Below are 22,846 nucleotides of genomic sequence, written 5' to 3'. Positions count from 1 at the left end.
TCTCCCAGATTAATCCTCCTACAGAAAACAGGCACACTATAAGCATTCAAAACAAACAAAAATGAAACTACCTGGAAACATGAGAAAGAAACTGAGCAGGCGGGAGTGAACAGGCTAACAGCCACGTTCAATCTGTAACCAGAACTCCTAGGTCAAGGTCACTGTTTCTGACCATTGGTGAATCCTGCCTAAGAGCGGGTGGGAGAGCACACTTTCTGGGGTGATAGCTTTGTGTCTTACTTCACCAACTGCCACAGTACATGACATGATCTTTACAACCATCCATCTCAAGATGCTTATAAAAACGGGTTTTTAAAGATATGGCATTTGGTCTAGCTGTTAAGATGCAACCCATACCACAGTATCTGGGCTCAGTATTTGGCTCCAGGTCCTGACTCCAGCTTCCTGAAAATGCAAGATGCAGGAAAGCAGTAATGGTGGCTCAAGTCACGAGTCCCCTGCCACTCACAGGGGAGACCTGGATTGAGTCTACAGTGTCTGGCTTTGGCCTGGCAAAATCCTGGTTGCTGTAGGCGTTTAGAGAGTAAACCAATATATGAGAGTTCTCTGTGTCTGTCTGCCTCTCACATTTAAACAAAAATTGTCCTTTGACTCACTATTTTAGTGAGAAGCTATCAGTCTTTATTTCAGTGACTAAGTACAAAGACCTTAAGCTAACCTGTAAGCTGGTATTGGCAGTCCTGTGGCCTAGAGACCTTCCTTTCCAGTATGTTACAGAAGCTTGCTTACCCAGCACCTCTGTGTGTGCAGCTAGCTCACTGTGGGCTGGCGAAACAGCAGGAAAGAACACCCCCAGTTTCTGCTGTAGGGATTTCCTTCGTCAGGATGAAGGAGCCAGGAAGAAACTCCTTCTCTTCCGGTTTTTGCACAGCCTCTTTTACTGAGAGGTCCTTTTGGAAACAATGGTGTCATCAGCTCCACTGGAACCGTAAGGTCAACAGGATGCTGGACGATCCAGGTCTCAAGCTTGTTTCTTATGTCTGGGTTGGTTGAGAACCTGTAAGAGGAAGTATTCCAATGTGAGTCTGGAAATCAGGGTCGTCAAGACACATGCTGGAAACCAACTTTGCATTTTGCCCTCCAGGAGAGAGCACATAGTCACAAATGGCTCCTGTGGACCTCCCCAAGGAGGTCATGCCACACGCCTTCTGTCTCTATGGAAGCAGCCACAGCATGTCCTGGAGGAGGAAACCCTTGCTCCCACCTGGCACAGCTAATTGGACACTTTCCAGGTGAATGATGGCCATGAGGACTTGCTGGTAGGAGGCCCTCAGTGATTGTGCCTCCCCTGGGAAGTTGTCAACCAGAGTGGAGTATTCTTGAGCTCAGACAACACCCCAGGCCCATTGTTCTGGTGAATTCATGTTCAGGTAGGACTGAATGCCCAATCCTGATGGCAATCTGAGCATGTCACTCTCTTGTTTAGAGAATCAGAGACATTAAGGACTAGCGCATGTTTGTCATTTGAAGTTGGAAAGGAATAGGAACCATGATCTCTATCCTTTTATGGTCAGGTATTTTAGTAAGGAATCATGTGTTGAAATTAAAAAATAAATAAGCAAAATAAGAAAGGAAGCAGAAGGAACCTTAGCGCCTGCATCAGGCCTCTGGGTCACCTGCAGACTTCAGGAGCAAAGGGCAAAGCCCATTCTCCAGCGTCTGAGCCCAGAGCCTACTGGATGGCCTTCTCCAGAGAGCTAAGAATCCTGTTTCTACTGAGAGGAAATCTCTCCTGTAAATCTTCCTGTTGAGTTTTCCATCCACTGTGTGAACTTGGTGTCTCTAGTGGGCACTGAATTGGTTTGCTGCGGATGCCAGTGAAGCTGCCATGGACCTCTCCAGTCACCTATGGGCTCAACAGTGTGTAGTGGTACTTTGCTTGTCTCAATAAAAGGGCAATGGGAGCTTGGCAGGTGAAAATCCCCCTGTGTGTTGGCTTAGATGTCTTAGCTGTATCTTTTAGATGGTCAAGAAGTAACCTCAAAGGACTGTGTTTCTTATAAGTTCCTCTTAAACCCGTGGTCTGTGTCTGTTAAGGGACTGTCTTTGCTGTGAGAAATGTCAGGAGATAACATCATTTGTCTCCGTTATCTGTCTCTCTGTTGCTACAGTTGCACTTAGATGTAAATGGAATATCCAGATTCCTGAGTTAAGACTGAATTCACTTGGGAAAACACACTCTCCAGTTGTATGGGAGAGAGGTTGTGAAGGGACTGCCCCAGGAACAGGCTGGCGATACTTGGACCACAATGGGCCAGGAGTCTGGGCAACAGAGCCACAGGGAAGGTACTCATGGCTTTTATCTTCAGTGTAACTCACTCTTTCCCTGTTGGACTTCCTTTAGGCTTCCTTAGAATGTTCCTAAAGATGCTTTATAAAATTACTGAATGGTTAGCTCTCCAAATCCAGAGGTTGGTTCTGCATCAACTAACTGCATGCAGATCAAAAGTATTCAGAAAAAGAACGTCATTACATCATTGCATAGCATTTACATTGCATGACATATTCTAGTTAATCTGGAGCTGATTTAAAGCCTACAGGAGAAGGTACTAGTTTTCATGCAAATGATGTTATTTTTTACAGTCTTGCTATTTTCAGAAGTTCTGGAACCAGTCACCAAGGGATAAACGGATGTTTGCTTCCTATAGAAGAGAATGGGCAAGCCAAGGCGCAGAGAAATACTAACATCAGTGGCTGCCACAGGGACACCTCAAGACATCAGGTTGTACATGCTATCCAGGGCTGTGCCACCTCTGCCGAATGTGGTGCAATGAATAAGTTGACATCTCAGCACCCAATATTTCTGCAACACTTAATGCTGATCACGAACCATGGAGTTTGGTTTCAGATTCACACATTTGGAGGAAAATTTGGGATTCCCTGCACAATGGTATTCAGTTGTTTGAGGCAAGTTGGTCCACATGGAGTTCAAATAATACGTTGTCACTGGATAACTTTCAGAAATACATGTTGTAAAAGGAGACATACAGGCAGATGAGATAACACAGCTCTGAAATCGGAATTGATGCAACCCTGATCGCTTGATCCTTTTTACGTGGTGGGCACATCTGAGGATGCCGTGAGAAGCTGAGATGTTCAAGAGAACAGCAAGAGAGATTGGACAGAAGTGAGGTGACGCCTCACAGGAAGTGTAATTATGGCCCTAATTGTTTGGAAGTGTGACTGTTCTGGTTATAGTTCCATTTACAGCTGAAGTTTGGAATCTGCAGACTTGCTCCCTGGTAGATGCACTGTTTGTAGTCCAAGTGTCATTTGCATAAAGTATCAGAAAGGATGCATTGAGCTCTCCAACCTCAGATGCAGGTGCACACGCCATTCTTGGTTTTGAGGACATTTGCCCTTTACTTACTGATATGAAAAATAGATCACACATGTCTCGTGGGCATTGTGGAATGATACTGTGTTGGTTTCCAAATTTTGTCTCCTTTTTTCTCTCTTCTTTTTCTCAGTCTCCTTCTCCTCTCCCTGTATCACTCTTCATTCTCCTTCCCTCTCCCGATACTCTCCTGGTCTCCCCTTAGAGTCACCCAGGTCATCCTCCAGTGGATAGCTGTTAGGTCTTGTTGCTGCTGCTGTATAGCTCTACTTGCAAGGACCTAGACAGCTTTCCAAGATTCCATGCACGTGAGAGGAAAATCCTCAATGGGTGACTCTCAACCTTCTAATCTGACATATTCCACTGGTGATTGTCACTCATCAGGCATCCACCCGAGAGATGTGCTTTGGTCCTTGTTACTTATTTTCTTAAAAGAAACTGTATAAAGGGTTTAGGGGTTGGGATTGGTGTCATGGCATAGCAGGCTTTAAGCCTCCATATGCAGTGCCATCATCGTATATGTGCATTGGGCCGAGTCTTGGCAGCTTCTTGTCTGATCCAGCTTCAGGCTAAAGGCTTGGGAAGCCAGCAGAGGATGGTCCAAAGCGTTTGGATCATGTGCTAATGTGGGAGACCTGGAAGAGAATCCTGCCTCCTGGCTTCAGACCGATCTAGCTCCAGTCCTTGTGGCCATTTGGGGAGTGAACCAGCAGTCGGAAGATCTCTCTCTCTCTGTTGCTCCCTCTCTCTCTATGAATCTTTCAAATAAAATAAACAAGTCTTTGCACAAAGACACACTACATGGAGGGCCCAATCCCTTACTGAAATGGCCTGTTGGAGTTCTGGCTCTGCTTCCAATTCCACTGTCCGCTCATGTGTACCCTGGGAGGTGGCAGGTGATGAGTCAGCAGTTAGGTTCCAGCCGTGTGCACGGGTGACTAAAACAGAGTTCCAGGCTCCCAGTTTGGGCTTGGCCCAAGTCCTGGTGAGCCAATGAATGAAATCATTCCTCTTTTTTTCCTTTTTTCCCCTCTCTCTCTCCTTTGGGCAGGGGATGGGAAGAAAATAAATACATTTTAAAAAACCGTTTGTTCTTTATGAAAACACAATTACAGGGTACAACCTTGTTGTACAGCCCTGGCTGTGCATTAACAGCACCCATGAATGTGCCACTTTGACTTTATTACTGCAGCCTACTGAACTTTTGGCTGAGTATTCCATGTTTCTCACTATTCCCATCAATTCTACACATTTCTGACACTGGGGTTTTCCTCAAGCCCATTATCTCCATCACCAGCTACTTCCATTTGCATAAGGCTTGTCCTCTTGAAACTCCTGTTGAGAGATTGGATGGCTGTATTAGGAGGTGTGGCCTTTGGAGGGGCAATTAAGTTGCTAAGTGTGGTATATGCTACTCTCATAAGACTGAGTGAATGCTTCTCATAGGATTGGCTTAGCAGGTGCAGTGGTAGCCTGGTCGCAAGTTTTGTTCTTCCTCATCTGCCTGCTTGTTTTTCCTGCATCAAGAGACAGCAGGAGGCCCACACAAGATGTGAATTTTTTTTTTAAAAAAGATGTGTTTATTTATTTATTTACTGGAAAGTCAGATATGCAGAGAGGAGGAGAGACAGAGAGGAAGATCTTCCGTCCGATGATTCACCACCCAAGTGACCGCAACAGCTAGAGTTTAGCTGATCCGAAGCCAGGAGCCAGGAGTTTCCTCTGGGTCTCCCACGTGGATGCAGGGTCCCAAGGCTTTGGGTCATCGTCGACTGCTTTCCCAGGCCACAAGCAGGGAGCTGGATGGGAAACAGGGCTGCCAGGACACGAACAGGCGTCCATATGGGGTCCCTGCATGTTCAAGGTGAGGACTTTAGCCTCTGGGTCACTGCTCTGGGCCCAGATTAACCATTTATGACATTAACATCTCATATCCAGCAATGGTTTGAGTCCCGTGTTTCAGTTCCAATCCAGCTCCCTGCTAACACACCCGGGAAAGCAGTGGAGCAGCGTCCAAATACCTGGAATGTTGACATCCGGGTTGGAGGCCCAGATGGAGTTCCAGGCTCCTGGTTTTAGCCTGGCCCAACACCGGGTGTTGAGGTCACTTGGGGAAGTTCATCATCAGATGGAAGATCTCTCTCTCTCTGCACACTGGACTGCTCACAGCAAATATGAAGGGTGTCTACCATGCTTTTTTTTAAACATTTTATTATTATTGTTATTATTTTATAATACAGTTTCATATTCCCTTATCCCCTCCCCAGTTCCCTCCCCCCCCCAGTTCCTCTATATCATTACTAACATATAGTTCTTCATACTCAGTCATATGTCCATCATTGCTGGCTTAGACAATGGCAGAGAGTCCAGAATCCTATTGTCAAGATATAGTAAACAGTTTCATTGTAAGTCCATCTTTGTCTGGAAGTAGAAATGCATACCACCCTACATCCTCACATCTGAATGTTAGTCTCCATTTCACAGCTACTGTACATCCCCTTAAATGAAAAGTCATGATTCAAAATCAACAATAGAAAGAAAAATAGAAATTTATAATGCCATGAAGTTGAATGACATGTTACTAGATATGACAGTCTCCATTTCACAGCTACTGTACATCCCCTTAAATGAAAAGCCACAAAACAAAATCAACATCCGGGAGAAACAAGAAGTTAACAACATCAAGAAGTTAAACAACATGCTATTAAATGACTAATGTGTAGCTGAAGAAATGAAAATCAAGAAACTTCTTGAAGAAAATGATGCCACTGCATGATCTACGAGTCATTGAATGATTTAATCAGAAGGAAGTGTTTTGAAGAGATGAAAACAACAGAAAACAACAAAACCCATGTGATATAGTTTCCACTGATCTTTGTTGAAGTGTGTCTCCTCCAGACATTAAGCAGATGGGTTTTGATTGAGCTTAAGCCATTTACATTCAGAGTTTAATATACATGGGCGTTACTTTGGTCCTGTCATTTTAGGAATGGGTTGTTCATTGGTTTAATCTTCTGTTGTCATTTTACTGGGATGTTCTTCACCTTTGCCTTTGGTTTTGGTAGGTGCTATTCCTCTTTTCTGTCAAGAGAACTTCTTGAAGTATCATTTGTAGGGCAGGTTTGGAAGAGGCAAATTCTTTTAGCTTTTCTTTACTGTGGAAGAATTTTATTTCATTTTCAAAGACAAAAGAAAGCTTTGCTGGATATGTTATCCTAGGCTGAGAATTTTTTTCTTTTAGAATCTGGAATATGTTGCTCCATTCTCTTCTTGCCTGTAGAGTTTCTTGTGAGAGATCTCCTGTGAGCTTAATTGGCATTCCTTTATATGTCAATTGATTTTTTTCACGTGCACATTTAAGGATCTTTTCCTTATGTTCGATTGAAGAGAGCTTGATTATCATATGTCGTGGTGAAGATCGCTTTTGATCAAGCCTGTTGGGAGTTCTGTGCCCCTCCTGGAACTTGTTTCCCAATTCTTTCTCCAGATTAGGGAAATTTTCCTTTATTATATCATTAAATACATTTGCAAACTCAGCTTCTCTTTCTGCACCTTCTGGGACTCGCATAACTCTGATATTTGGCCTCTTAATAGTATCTTTCAATTCTTGAATACTTTTTTTGGCCTGATCCAGCTCTGCTTCCAGCTTTTTGTTTGCTTCCCCCTGATGACAGGAAATACCTTCCAATTCTGAGATTCTTTCTTCTGCTTGTGTCATTGTGGTTTGGAGACTCTCCACAGTACTCTTAATTTGTTCTACTGTGTTCTTAATTTCTGATATACCAGCCTTGATTTGCTTTGTTGCTTCCTTAAATTCTTTGAACTCTTGCATGAGCTTCTCATTGTTGATCAGAATCTTTAAAATGAGTCTTATGGATTCTGAGTGCCCCATTTTCTCGATGTCCTCCTCAGTTAACTCTGAGGTTGGCATAGGGTTTTGCTCCTTTACAGGGGAGTCATCCATAATATTCATTGTGCTTTTGTCTCTTCTTTTGCTCTTGGTCATTGCACTTCTGGTTAGCAGAGTCTTGAATTCCTTGGGGCAGGTTTCTAAGCTTTGTCACCCACAGGTCTACAATGCGATTTTACTTATTGCGGTTGGTACAAAACTTTTTCCTTGCAGCCACTTGTGCCACAACCTCCAGCGAGTTCCAGGTCTGTGTTCTTACGTCAGATTTCCACCTTGGTCTCCACAGCCCCAGCTCTTGGCTCACCAGTCTCCACCTCCTGTGACACTGTGCTGAGGCTGCACTGTTGTCACTGCAACCTTTCTCCCACTTCTGGTTGGAGCAGGTCCCAGGATTAGAGAGACACCAGGTGTCCTATATAATTAGGTTGTTGGTGGCACTGATCTTGCGGGAACCTGTTGGACTTTAGGTCTGGGTGCCACACGGACCTATTTTGACCAGTACGCTGCCAGAGTCAGTATTATTTTCCTGCGCGACCAGTGCAATCACGGACCTCAGCAAGTTCTCGCGAGATCAGCACATGTGCAGTTCACTCTTGTCCCCTGCAGTCCGAAAGCTATTGCCACAGTGCCCAAAATGGTGCCTGATATACAACCACTACAGTTCTTTTTTTTTAAATTTTTTATATTTTTATTAATATTTAGCATTATGTGACAGTTTCATAGGCTGTGGGAATCCCCCCACCCCTCCCCCTCCCCTCCCCCCTAGTGGATTCCTCCACCTTGATGCACCATTACAGTTCAAATTCAATCAAGATTCTTTCCTTGCAAACATATACTAAGCATGGAGTCCAGCTACTTATTGTCCAGATGGGTTGAACAGTTTCTTGGGGAGACCATTTCTGGTCCGAAGTCAGAGCTGGTATAATATCATCACAGTCAATTAAGAGTCCCAATATAACATCAACAGCAATTTGCAATATTATGGAATTGACATGGTTTTGATTAACCAGTATGTTAAAAAAAAAAAAAAAAAAAACAAGTCCTAACCACAACCTATGATTAGCTCATTGACATCTCAATTTTCGTTTATATACAGGACCGGACCGGCTGCTATATACCTTGAAAAGGCTATAGGGTACCATTCAGCTGCCTCGTGTCTATTTCATTTTAGTATTTAGCCATTTGTTGTGTTGAAGTATCATTTTGCTGATCTTGGCAGATTTTGGGATAATCTAGACTGGCTTGTAACTCTAACAAGATATTTGTCGGCAATTAAGGTGCAGAACATTTTTTGGGGGGTGGGTGTGCAGGGAAATCCTCAACGCCATGGTGAGGAGTGACTAATCTTTGTGTCCCACCCAGCAAGGCATGAGCCAATCCACGCCAGCTCTTTCCTGTCAGATTTCAAGCTCTACTTTCTGTTGTTTGTCTATTTATTTTAGGGTTTTTTTTAGTTTGTATGATTGTTTGTTTGCTGTGAGGGGTTTTCGAAGCGATCCCAATGGTCACTGCGAGCGAGGGCGGGGGTCCACCACTACAGTTCTTGATCTGCTGGCCGTCAAATCCGAGGGCTATCCAGACCTGTCCTGGGTGGAACCCATAGAATGCCACGTCGTTGCAGTTCACCCAGACAGAAATGAGCTCATTCCCAGCTCAGCGCATGCTCAGTCCCTTCCCTTGCCCTTTTCTCCTTTCGCAAAATGGCGCCCAATTCAGCTCTAAGGAGCTGACTGGGTTGTGAAATCCACTCTGTTCTCGCACTGTCCGTGTGAGATCTGCTGCTCTGTCTCTGCTCCTGGTCAAATCAAACGGACCAGCAGGACGGACAGTTCTTTGGGTTCACCATCCGAGCTCCCAGTGAAAGTCCCTTCCCACCTGGTTGCTGGTGGAGTTCCGGATGCTGTTGGAGTTTAGATCGCCGTGCTGGAGTATCAGTCTCTGCAACACCACATCGTTGTGTCTGCTGCTTTCCTGTGTCGGTCAGTCTCCAGGTACCCCTCTGCTGTTGTTCTGTCCCTTCCTGTTTCCTAAAATATGTCCTCTCTGCTTCATCCTGATTAAATGTTTTTCTGTCCGCATAAACGTGTCCTTACCCTATTCCACCATCTTGATTCCAAGATGCGGATTTTTGATCGATTGATAGTGCTACTTATTCATTTTCACATTCTAGATGTGAAAAAGTCGTATTTAGTTCTTTAAATTTAGCAAGAGCTTACATGAGTTTAACATTTGTACTGATTTAGGTCACGTGGGTCCACAGGGACACAGTACATGAAATACAAGGGTACACTTTGTATCTGTTTTGGTTCCTTCCTGCTTCAGGATGGCAGACACTCCCACTGGGACAGGGGACAAGGATGGTACACCTGTTGTCAACATTCTCCTGGCCTTCCCATTGCATATATCCCATCTAACATTGCTTTTCCAGGACCATCAATTTCCAGGGCCTTTGAATTTTCTGCACAGCACAAGGATTTCTAGGCTGTGAAAGGAACCAAGATGCTTCTTGTATTTGTAAACAACAGGAAAGTCAAAGATGAGCATCAACACCAGGTTTTCAATCTGGTTATCATACTGTTATATCCAAGTGAACCGAAACAGAGCAACGCCACATGCTGGTAAGGCCGGAAAGTCCTCTGCTGCTGGCAGCGGAGAGGGCCCATGCCCCAAAGAACTCTTGAGCCTGAACACAGTGGGGTTGATTAAGGCAAAAACCATAAATTGGGAAGGGCTCAGGAGGACTGAGCTAATACACTGAAGCTAACACAGAGCTTTCTTAGCACGGACAACTTACTAATCACTAACTTTGAAGCCTTTGTTGTAGTAGCAGGTGAAACTCATTTTTATCCTGGTCATGCTTGAACAGCCTAGCCAGGGGTTCAAGCATACTCGCCCAGAAGGATGCAGTTCTCTCGGCCAGGCTACAGGCTCATGTGGAGAGGGGTGTACCTCATCTAGGATGGAGTCCAGCTCAGCATGCAGTCTCTCATGTCGGGCCTGTTATTTCAGTTCACTCAGCATAGTTAAAACAAGGGCCCAGTTTTTAGGGAGACTCTGGCTATCTCATGCTTCGTGGGCACATTCTTATGAAGGCCTAATAGCGATGTGACATTCTTCCACAGTTTGCCTTGGAAGATGGTTAATCTGTTGGGGCTAAGTGTCTTTTTTTTTTCCCGCTCAGCCTCATGCTATGTGCATGGATCTAGGTCAGGGAAGTCAAAAGATCTAGTTGAGGCATCCAGTTCACTTGGAGGAGAAGGAAATTCATACTAGTTCATACTAAATGTCCTTTTGGCCCAGAGGCAGTTTCAGGATAGAGAACAACTTTTTCCCATCAATGCTAGTTGAGTTGGAGGTTAGCATCAGTGTGGAGTCCCAGGAAATGACAGCAGCTCCCGACTCCCTCTTGGATTCTGTACATCTTCGGGGTGTCTGGCTGTTCCCAGAAGTAATGCCTGCTGGCTACATGGAGCGTCCTGGGCCAAGGCCATAGCCTTTGCCGTCAGGATGGCTCTGGGTTTGTGTGACCTATGCCAAGTGTTATCATGCACACCTGTGTGTTCTAGGAATGCAGCTGGTCCCCACCTCATTCACTGGCAGGGGTGGGGCATGATCTTGAACTTGAGCAACTCCTCCCATCTGTACATCCATATACATGCCAGATGAACCAAGACCCAGCTGGCATGGTTGGCATTCCATCTTTCTGACCCTTGTTTTGGAATGACGAAGTTTCTGATACCACTGTCTGCCATTAAGACTGTTACTGACATGAAACAAATAAACTGGAGTCATCCTTTTTTAAAATTACCTGCATTTTTTCATCATGAAAATCATTTATTCAGATCAAGCTCTTTAGCTACTTGCTATTATGGTATGAGACTTACCATTACGACTCTCAAAAAAGGTTTACAGTGAGATAAGCTACTGCCTGTGATTCCCATACCACATATCACAGCACTGCTTCAAGTCCCGGCTGCTCCACTTCAGATCCAGTCCCTGTGCATACACCTTGAAAAATAGCAAAGGATACCCCAAGTTTTTGGTTCCATAGGGGGACCTGGATGGAGTTCCAGTTCCTGACTTTGGGCTGGCTTTTCACTGGCTCTTTTAGCTATTTGGTGAATTAATCAATCTCTCTCTCTCTGTTATTTTGCCTTTCAAATACATAAGGAAATGCATATTTCTGGGAAAAGAAAAAAGAAAAAAAGGAAGCACTTAAACAAACATTCCATGAAGGAATAAGGAAAATGTATTACTTGAGTAAAATGTGATTATCAAATCATCATCCTTCAGGGCCCGGCGGCGTGGCCTAGTGGCTAAAGTCTTTGCCTTGAACGCCCCGGGATCCCATATGGGCGCCGGTTCTAATCCCGGCAGCTCCACTTCCCATCCAGCTCCCTGCTTGTGGCCTGGGAAAGCAGTCGAGGACGGCCCAATGCATTGGGACCCTGCACCTGCGTGGGAGACCCGGAAGAGGTTCCTGGTTCCTGGCATCGGATCGGCGCGCACCGGCTTTTGCGGCTCACTTGGGGAGTGAATCATCGGATGGAAGATCTTCCTCTCTGTCTCTCCTCCTCTCTGTATATCTGACTTTGTAATAAAAATAAATCTTAAAAAAAATCATCATCCTTCATAGCTTAGAAGCTGACAGCCATGTTAGCTGAGTCCCGGGAGACACATGGCCAACGGCCTGCCTCCCCTCCTTCACGGAGCCTGGGATTCACCTGCACTTTTCTTCTAATTCTCCAGGCTCCTTCCAGGGCTTATCTGTCCCCGGCGATTAGTGTTTGAAGCCCAACTCAGACTGGGGCTGTGCTAGACATGGCTTTTGATCCTGTCTCTTACCACTACTTTTGATATTTCATACATAATTACTCCATCATCATTCATGCAGTCATTGGGCTGGACCGCCATGCAGGAGGGCTGGTGGATTTTCCTCTTTTCCCAAAGAATGCTGTGAGATGCGTGAGAGCTCAGTATGACTGCCCGTCTGTTTCTGATTGCTGTGGGTCTTCCAAGGCCAGGCAGGGTCGCATCTGTACAAACGAAGAATCCTGTGAAATACCTCCAGGGCTGGCTTCCAAGGTGTCTCCAGGGGTCTCGGCTACTGAAGAGCCAATCAAAGTCACTGTGTCTTATAGCACATCCGTTTGTCCTCATGGGTGTTCATTCCGATTCTCCCAACCTGGGTCGTTTTGGGAACCCTTTGCTCCTCCTGCAGCTACACGAGAGAAGAAAAGCAGAAGCAAGAGAGATTCTTCTCTTTGGGCAGCAAAATTTGCACTGCCCTTCACTCCCTGTCTGATCCTCACCAACAGAGTGGCCCGCTCTGCAGCATAGGCGCTTGTGGGGATGACCAAGCTCTAAACGCACCAAAAACTTTGCAACAAATCTGTTTCTGTACCTGATTGTTAAGTCGTATTCACCTTACTCATATTAAAGAGTAGGCAGAAATAAGAAAATAGAAAGTCATACATGTCATCATCAAAGATAATTTTATTGCATTAGCTTCTTGTTATCACATCCAAAATACTTGAGACAAGCAATTTAGGAAAAATCAGGGTTTTTTCTTTCTTTCTTTCTTTCTTTCTTTCTTTCTTTCTTTCTTTCTTTCATTCCTTTTTTCTTTCTTTCCATGATTTATTTATTTATTTGTGTGTGTGTGTGTGTGTGAGAGAGAGAGAGAGAGAGAGAGAGAGCGAGAGAGAGATACCAAGAATCTTCCACCCACTGGTTTACTCTCCAAACTGCTGCAACACCTGGGCGAGTTCAAAGTCAGGAGAGTGGAACTCCATTTGAGTTTTCCCCATTAGTGGCAGAGGCCCAAAGACTTGAACTATCTTCTGTTGCAGGGAGTTGGATAGGAGGTATGACATTCATAACTCAGCTGGTGCTCAGATATGGAACTGCGCGATTGCAGGCAGTGGCTTGGTTCACCTTGCCGCAAAGCTGGACCCAAGGATTTTATTTCAATGCAAAGTTTGGAAATTCACAGTCCAAGTGCAAAAGGCTCCCATGGCCTGATGACAGTGGAGGACGACTCCCCACTGGGAGAAACAGAGCAGCGAGGAGACCTTTTTCTTCTTTTTTTCTTTTCTTTTCTTTTCTTTTCTTTTAGGATTTATTTATTAATTTATTTTATTTTACTTTTATTGAAAAGTCAGACATACAGAGAGGAGGAGAGACAGAATAGAAAATTTTGTGCCTGATGATTCACTCCCCAAGTGGTCACAATGGCCGGAGCTGAGCTCCATCTGAAGCCAGGGGCTTCGAGCTTCTTCTGGGTCTCCCATGTAGGTACAGGGTCCGAAGACTTTGGGCCATTCTCGATTGCTTTCCCAGGCCACAAACAGGGAGATGGATGGGAAGCGGGGCTGCTGAAATTAGAACCAGTACCCATATGGGATCCTGGCATGTGCAAGGCAAGGACTTTAGCTGCTAGGCTACCACACTGGGCCCGGAGCCCTTTTCTTACTGTCTCTGTGACCTCTCCTGGAAAAGCCATTATAATCCAAACACTAGATCCACCCCAGCTACCTAACCCCAACCTCCTATTTTCTTTCTTTCTTTTTTTAATTTTAATCAGGTTTTATATTTATTTAAAGGGAATTTTACCAAGAAATAATTGTAATCTTGCCATCTGTTATTTAAGTTAAGCTATATATTTTATATTCATTTTCAGTGGTTATAAAACTCTATCAGCTTTCATGCAGATAGTTCTTGCTTTCTTTTTTTATTAATTATTTTGCATTATGTGACAGTTTCATAGGCTCTGGGAATCCCCCCTCCCCTCCCCCCGGTGGATTCCTCCACCTTGATGCAGTATTACAGTTCAAATTCAATCAAGATTCTTTCCTTGCAAACATATACCAAGCATAGAGTTCGGCTACTTATTGTCCAGATGGGTTGAACAGTTTCTTGGGGAGACCATTTCTGGTCCGAAGTTAGAGCTGGTAGAATATCATCCCAGTCGATTAAGAGTCCCAATATAACATCAACAGCAATTTGCAACATTATGTAATTGACATGGTTTTGATTAACCAGTATGTTAAAAAAAATGCATATGTTAAAAAAAAGAAAAAAATGCAAGTTCTTAACCACAACCTATGATTAGCTCATTGACATTTCAATTTTAGTTTATATACAGAACCGGCTGCTATATACCTTAAAATGGCTATAAGGTACCATTCAGCTGTCTCGTGTCTATTTCATTTTAGTATTTAGCCATTTGTTGTGTTGAAGTATCATTTTGCTGATCTTGGCAGATTTTAGGATAATCTAGACTGGCTTGTAACTCCAATAAGACATTTGTCGACAATTAAGGTATAGAACTTTTTTTGGGGGGAGGTGTGCAGGAAAGTCCCCAACACCATGGTGAGGAGTGACTAATCTTTGTGTCCCACCCAGCGAGGCATGAGCCAATCCACGCCAGCTCTTTCCTGTCAGATTCCAAGCTCTACTTTTTGTTGTTTGTCTATTTATTTTAGTTTTTTTTTTTTTTAAGTTTGTGTGATTGTTTGTTTGCTGTGAGGGGTTTTCGGAGCGATCCCGATGGTCACTGCGGGGGAGAGTGGGGGTCCAGAGCCAGAGCCAGGCTCAGACCAGAGAAAGCTCTCCTCCCTGGTCCCCGGGCGCGTTTATTGTTCTGTGTCTGCGGACCGCTCAGGGCTTCTCAACCTCCTGTTTTCTAAGGGCCTCACCTTTAGACGTGATAATTGGAATAAATTCCATTCTCAATACCCTACTCATTAGTCTATTAACCACTAACATAAGACATTGAAATTTAAAAATTCACATGAGTTTAAGGAGGCAGATTCTGTTTAAACCATCATATAAAACTGTTTTGATACATTTCTATATTTGCACTTTATTTAGTTTAATTCAGGCTGTATTATGATTCTTCTCCTTCCACTTTACATCTTTAAAAATTATTATTTATTTGAAAAGCAGAGTTACAGAGAGAGGAAGAGACAAACAGAGAGAATGAGAGAGATAAAGAAAAAGAGCTTCCATGCATGGGTTCATTCCCCAAGTGATTGCAATGGCCACGGCTGGTCATGCCAAAGCCAGGATCCAGGGGCTTCTTCTGGATTCTCACATGGATGCAGGGGCCTGAACACTTGGGCAGTTCTCTGGAACTAGAACCATTGGCAGGGTGGATCAGAAATGGAACAGCTGGATCTCAAACTGACTCCCATGTGGAATGCCAGCGTCAGAGGTGACAACTTTACCTACTATGCCACAATGCTTGGACCCATCCACTTTATATCATAATGGATATTTTCCCATGCCAAATAAATGTAATGACTGAATAACACAGACTGTGTCATCAGACCTAACGGATGTTTCCCACAGGTGTTATATAAGTTCATCTTGACTAGCGTGTAGACTAATGCCTTTCGAAAAATAGCAATATGTGGAACTTTCACCTGACCAATTGCACACAGTTCTGACTGGTGAGAATGAGAGCAGCCTAGCCTCCCAATCCAGGACTTCCACTCTGCCAGCTGCCTGAATGGAGACGCCCCGCTGTGTTGTGGTTCCCACTGGTGAGCATGCGAGTCAGAATGGACAGTGGTCTAGGTTGGACATGGCTGTCTTCTCCCCCCGGTAGGTAGAGACTGAGTCTGGGGAGCACCAGACTAGGCTAGATCCCAGCACCCACTGATACACCTGAGAGCTAGCATGGGTGTGGAATGGGCTGGGCTAGGTCTCAGCTCATGCTGAACCATGTGAGAGTTGTGTCTGGGTGTGGATCAGGTATGGCTGGGCTGTAGCACCAAACAGTGAGAACCAGAATGGGTGTGGGCAGATTGGACAAGGTCACTGTTCCTGCCAGGACAAGAGGTAGACAAAGTCAACCTGGACCAAGGATCCACTGGTGTGTGCAACATCTGCCATTGAGAAGAAACCTGACAAGGGAGCTTGGGAAACTCTTTTGACAGAATGCAGTCCTTGCAGGTGAATGCAAGAACCAAGGCAAGAAGTAGCCCAGACCAGGTCAGGTTATAATACCCACTGGCATACTTGTTTGTCAGACTTGGGGGTGGGCCAGGCTGGGCCAGTTCATGATATCCATTGGCAGATCTGAGAACCAGGATGGGGTGCAGGAGGGGTGGGATCAAGCTGCAATACCAATCAGTTTACAACAGGGTTGCTATTGGGGATTGGCTTGGCCTGGCTAGGCTATAGTACCCACCAGTATGAGCTGGAACTGAGGGTAGGCTGGACTGAGCCAGGTTGCAGCATCCTCTGGTAGACACCAAGGTGAGGTGAGCTAGTCAGGAGGAGGTAGGTGCTAGTTCCATGAGCCTTGAGAGTAGGAAGTCACCTGGCCTGGGTCCATGTGCCCTGGGGGTGAGGGGTCTGGCACAGTTTTGGTTGCCTTGCCCTGGTTCTTGGCCTGCCTGCATGGTGGGTGCCAAGCCCATGAGCCCCATGGGTGTGGGTCTAGTGGGACCTGGGTCTACTGGCTCGGGCCTTTGGCCCACCTGCGAGAAGTGGTCTTCCACTTCCACAAGATGGAGAAGTGGAGATTGGCCCAGATTCACATGGAGGATATGGCAGCCATTGAGCCTTGCAGGGACGTCTGTGGCATCCCAGAGAAAGCAGTACAGAACAACTACTCCAGCCAAACGATGAAGCAAATATCTGGGTGAATGGAAACTCTGATGTCGACTATGTCCATCAATGGACATTGGAAGGGTTCCCTCATCCTTGGATCAGTGAGATCAACATTTCAGAACTATCAAAACCGCTTGGGTAGTACCTTTGGAGTGTGGGACCCTGGGTTGATACCAGATGGCCATCCCCCATCCCGTGGTACTGGGGCTGTTGGGAGGCTGGGTGTGGCTTTTCCCCTTATTCTACACCCTGAAACAGGAAGGAGAAATAAAAAATTTGGAAACAATGATCACACCTACTCTTCCCTAAACCTTGATCTATCCTACTCTAATCAACTATGTTAAGATCATCTAAAAAAAATAGCTATATAGAGTTCATTGGAAGGCATATCAGAGAAAAACATCCAGTTACCAGGTGTACTCATCATGTTATGGATATGATTGTCTAGAATGGGGCTAAAAGAGGGACAATGGTATTAATGCAGATTTAAAGGGATGTGCTGACAAAAGAACAAGTCGTGTGTGTGTGTGTGTGTGTGTGTGAGAACAACTATGAATGACTGAATTCTGGATGAAAAATTCATGTGCTGGACAGTTGCGTCCGTAAACAGCACTGGTATGAACAGCTCTGGGTAGAGGTGTTAGTTTTCATGGGTGATGATTTCCTTAAAATGGATTCCTATTCATAGGAGCTCTAGGCTGAAAGTCAATGTTATTTATAATAGCCCCGTTTCATGCCTCACAGCAGTGGAATCTTGGGGAAAATAACTTGCCTTTTGGTCTCCTAGTATCTTTAATCAATGAAAAATAAAAGAATCAGATCTTTCATTGGGAGACACAATAAGAAACAGATCAGTTGAACATAACCCCCAAAGACCTTCTTATTTAAAACTTTATGTATTTATTTGAATGACAGAAAGAGCTGCCATCCACTAGTGCAGAATGCAAAGAAGACACAGTCACTCTCTGGCACCAGCCAAGAACTTCCCATCAGTCGGACAAGCAGCTCTGCCATCCACTGCACTTGCGCAGTTCACTCTGTTGCTCCTTGATGTCGTCACTTACAAACTCAGGGATGCAGATACTCTCAAGTGTGGGTTGATGCGGTGCTAACAGCAGGACTCTGGGATAAACAGCCAGACTGAAGGATGTGTGTGTGCCTGAAGATGCTAGCTCCACGTTGACCACTCTCCCAGAGGCAGTCACTTATCTCTGCCTCGCAACAGCTTTCCTGCTGTCTCCGCAGGCTGGGACACAGCCTGTTGGTGGGCACAGTGCCGCATCCCTGGGCAGAACAGGCAGCACAGCACTCACCTCTAGTTTTTAATGTGGAAGAAACCAAGATTTGCTTTTGTCATTTATAAGTCTAAATGGCATTAATAATTAGCATAATTATAGTTTGCTTTTACAAGTCTCTATGGTTAATTTTTCATCTTGTTCATCATGTGCTCTGCATATAACACCATCTTGGGGGGTGAAAGCATCAGGCCTGACTGTACATTAGGACTGAAGTGGCTTGTGCAGTGCTGCATGGTATTACTCCCCTTGTCTCATGGTTGGCCTTAAAACCATGTTATCTTCCAACCAGTTATGTTCCAGAGCTGAGATAGGGTTTTATGACTAGTGGAAGCTTTATCTCACTGTTTTTTTTAAGCTATAAGTTAGTTTATTTTGTAATTTCAAGGGATGAGTGCACCCTGTTCTATGTTTCTGCAAAGTGGCCCAGGTTTGTAAGAAGGTGTCTGAGTGCTGTTCTAAGATAGAGTTCCATGTGTGGTTTCACATCTATGAGATCACCCTGAAGCGTTTGCAAGAACATATCCTTGGATGTAAGTTTCTCTGGAGCTTCATATCCTGGAAAGATTCCTGATCTCCTGGAGATTGTTAACTGCCTGATGTTGAGTTTCTATCAAGCCCTCTAAAAAACAGTTGGAATGCACAACCTGCTGAGCTCCTTGCTGTGGTTCTTCCGTGAGACTGGGGCTCTGTGCTCCACCTACACACCATCGTGATGCCACAGATGGGAAGGGGTGGGCACTCTGATTTTCTAAAGCCTGATTCCCAAGTGTTCCCTCTCCAAATGGCAGCCATGGGCATGGCACTACCCCCTCTATGGGATTTTGCCCCCTGTCACCACCTTCACCACCTCTTTCTCCTCCCCCCTCACCACTGCAGATGCCACCCTAATGCCACACACCCTCCTCTTCCAGTCTCGGCCCCAGCACCAGTCTGAGACTGGGCTGTAGTCCAGGTTGAGGAGTTCATGTGAGCACATGAGTCTCCGTGCCAGCACCTCTGATGGAAGGAACAGAAGCAATGTTTTCTCATCGTCTGATCAGAGCTGTTCTCCTATTCGACCCGACAGATTCTGGGCGAAGCGGGAGGAATATCTCTACGGCTCTATAAAGCCCTGGGGACCCTTGGGCCTCACCAGCAGAGGCTACCTGCCTAACCAAGGGATTTATCTCTTCTAGTGGGGTTGAGTGATGCTGTGTTATGTTTGAAAGGCAGACTTTTCAGAAGTTGAGCTGACTGCATGACTACGCACATGGAGCCTTTCAATGCTAAAGCTTTCATGTTAATACAGTTTATAAAAGAGACACTGTGGGAAAGCCCAACATCCCATCTTGAATATACTTCCTGGGCAACTCTTGGGCTAATTTTTCAGAGAAATTGTAGGTCTCTGCAGATCTGGGAATGGTTCTGAAAGCTGTCCCTGTGTGGAAAGGAGTGTGAACAGCACATTGGGAGCCACTTTCTGAGCTTCCTTATCTGCCCAAGCCAAAGAGATTGGGCGTCTGACACCTGGCCCAGACATAGAAGGCACAGGTGATCCCTGTCCCAGGGACTTTATCTCAGTAATAAGATACCTTCCCTCAACTAAGTCCCTTCTCACCCTCCTGTTACCTGTTTTACCTTCTCTTTCAGGAGACCCCAAGCCCTATTTGCCTTTTGCTGCTGCTATTGTTGTTGTTATTCATTTACTTATTTGAAAGAAAGACAGTTTCCATTTTCTGGCTCACTTCCCAATGAACTTCTCACAATGACTGGGATTGGGGGCAAGTTAAAGTTAGGAGGCAAAAACTTGAGCCAGCTCTCCTGCCTGGGTAATAGAAACCCAATCACTTGCTGCCTCTCAGGATGCATATTAGCAGGAAGATCCATGTTTAGAAATGCGAGCAGAGTGGGGACTCAAAGCCAGGCACTCCACTATGGGGCACAGCTGTCCTCAGTAGCATCTTAACCACCCGTCCCTAAATGCCAGTACTAGCTCCCATTTCTTTCTGTGGCTCAAAAATTCTGTTTGAGTCTCAACCACTGGCCCTTCCTTTAAATCTGGTACTTGGCATGTGGTTCCCACTCCTAAGCATGAAACAGATTTGATTTGGTTTTCCTTCTGTTATCCTGTCTACAGTCCATTCCATCCACAAAGTAAAATTGTTCAAACTTTAGAGGGAAAAGACAAAACATAAAACTATCAGTCCAAACACACACGCCAGTGGATGCAACAAAGATGCATCCTTTGATGCATGAAAGATGCTTCTTGGATGATCTTCCCCTGAACTTGATCGGATAAACTCTTCCCTGTGAGAGGATAGGTTCCCCCTGAAGGCTCAGTTCTCTGCTTTGGCGCAACTGAACAATGCTGTACTTGCCAGAGCAGGGATGCTGATGGCATAGAGTATGACAAGGATCCAGGGAAGCCCTCTTCCCTCGAGTATGATGATTCACATTGGGACACGTGCTTGGGGAGACAGGATGAGTTTGTGAACAGGATGGCAGAGCTGGCATCCAAGGAAAGATGCTTTTCATGAAAGGAAAAATCCAATGTTGCTAGAGATGTTCCACTTTCCATCCTACCTCCAATGTCCTTTTCAATTCGTCTCAAGATTAAAGAAATTGCCCACTACAGGGAAGAGTGTATAATCGGCAGGACATAAAGGAAGTGAGTCCTTGGGGCCCACCTCCCCCAGCAGGTGAAGCACCTGTGACCTGAGGTTTTGGGCCACAACAGGGGGCTCTTGGGGAGCAGTCACAATGAAAAGAGGAATAAGAACGACTCCCAGTGATAAAAACAAGAGTTATAGAGAGGAAAGGAAAGGTAGTAAAAGAAATCAGTCTGCTTGTTCACTCCATAAATAATAGCTGCAGTGGCCAGGCCTGGGACCTGCTGAAGCCAGGGGCCTGGAACTAACTCCGTCTTGATCTCCCACATGAGTGTCAGTGCTTGTGCAATCTCCAAGGCTTTGTTGCATCAGAAGTGGAGCGACCTGGACTTGCTCCTCCTGGATGCTGGTATTGTGGAGGGACCACAGGGCAGGCTTTTCTTCCTCTCCTTAGAGACCCTAATGCCATCATGAAAGTTTGAGCTTTATGACTTCATCAGTCCCAATTATTCCCAAAGGCCCCAACCACTGACAGCACCAATCTGTAAATTTGGGGGTTAAGTTTCTAGTACATGAACTTTGCAGGGCTATATACTCAAACCACAACAAAAGTGAACTCCAGAGTTTGGGGAATAAGAGCTTGCCAGGATCCCTATTTCATCCTCACTTTCTCTTGCTTTTGGCTCCAAGGGAAGAGAGAGGGAAAACAAGGAAATAAAAGGTAGACTGAAAGTATAAACCCAAGCTAAGCCACACATTCTGTTGATGTCAAGAGGACTTCCTTTAAGCTTGCAGACTTTCTCACGGAAGGAAACCCGGCTCTACCTTCAGGGTCCAGCAAGGCCTGCATTCCACCAAGGCCATTCTCACTCCTTCCTCCTCTTCCTCTGGAATCAATTTGTGCCCACTCTCATTAAGGCTGTTCTTAACAAGGTCATGTGGTACCAAACAGCTGTGTCCACTCCTATGTCTCTTCTCTGACACTGTTTAACTGTTTCCCTCCACATCTATCCTGACCTACAACCATGTCCTCTTCTGCCCTTATTGTACTTCTTCCTGACTCTTCTATATCAAAGCTTAGCAAGGACTTCCTCAGCTTTCTTTCCATACTTGCGATCTCTGGAACTTGGATCGCTCCATATGCTATGTATTTTCAGTAACTGCAAAATTTCTATTTCCAGTTCCAAATCCATATGGACACATCTAAAACCAAACTCATGATCTTTCCCTGCAAATTGACAAGACTGACAAATATTGCCCTTCTCAGGAAATGGTTCTGGTGTCCTCTGAGTTCCTCATGTTAGAGACTTCAAGTCATCTTCATTTCCAGAAACCCCATCAGCTGGCAGTGTCCAAGAGAGGCCGCTTCCCCCTTCAACTCCTTGAATCCTGTGATGCTCTCCCCGTAAGCACCCATGAGGCCAACTGTCATTGCGTGTCATCTGGAAGTGTCCCTCACATCCCACATTTATTCTCCTGATGCTCTTCCCGTAGGCACCCATGAGGTCAACTGTCACTGCATGTCATTTGAAAGTGTCCCTCACATCCCACGTTTATTCTCCTGGTTTTAGCCAGGATGTGTTTTTAGGAAACATACTTGTGGCAAGACAGTTGCCCCGGGATAATCTTTGAAAACCCATCCCACGACCTCAGTCTGACCCAGGTTTCACCATTCTGTTTCTCTTTCCGCTCTGTGTTCTGATCCTGGGTTTCCATTCATTCTTGGAACGTGAGCACTGGCAGAGGTGAATGCTCAAGATGAGCAGCTGGCATTAGCCAGTTACTTTGAACAATGTTCTGAAATGGAAGGCTGTCTTCCCTTGGAAGGCTTTGTACGCATAAGTTGGACTGTCCTGTGTATCCTCGGGTGATTTTAAAAGCATGAGGGGTGCAGGTGGTACAAATGGATTTCTAGACCTGTGATCATCCTCATTGTGTACTTCAAGGACTTTTTTTTTTCTGATTTAGTTCTCATTCTTCATTTATCAGATCATATCACTTCCCAAGAAACTCTGAAGGTTCAACCGACTCCATCACGTTCTTAGCATGCTTCTGAGCAAGACAAAAG

The sequence above is a fragment of the Ochotona princeps genome, chromosome 1, assembly GCF_030435755.1.
Source record: "Ochotona princeps isolate mOchPri1 chromosome 1, mOchPri1.hap1, whole genome shotgun sequence".
In the NCBI taxonomy this organism is placed as follows: Eukaryota; Metazoa; Chordata; class Mammalia; order Lagomorpha; family Ochotonidae; genus Ochotona; species Ochotona princeps.
The sequence above is the reverse complement of the archived record's forward strand: the minus strand, read 5'-3'. Positions refer to the sequence as shown.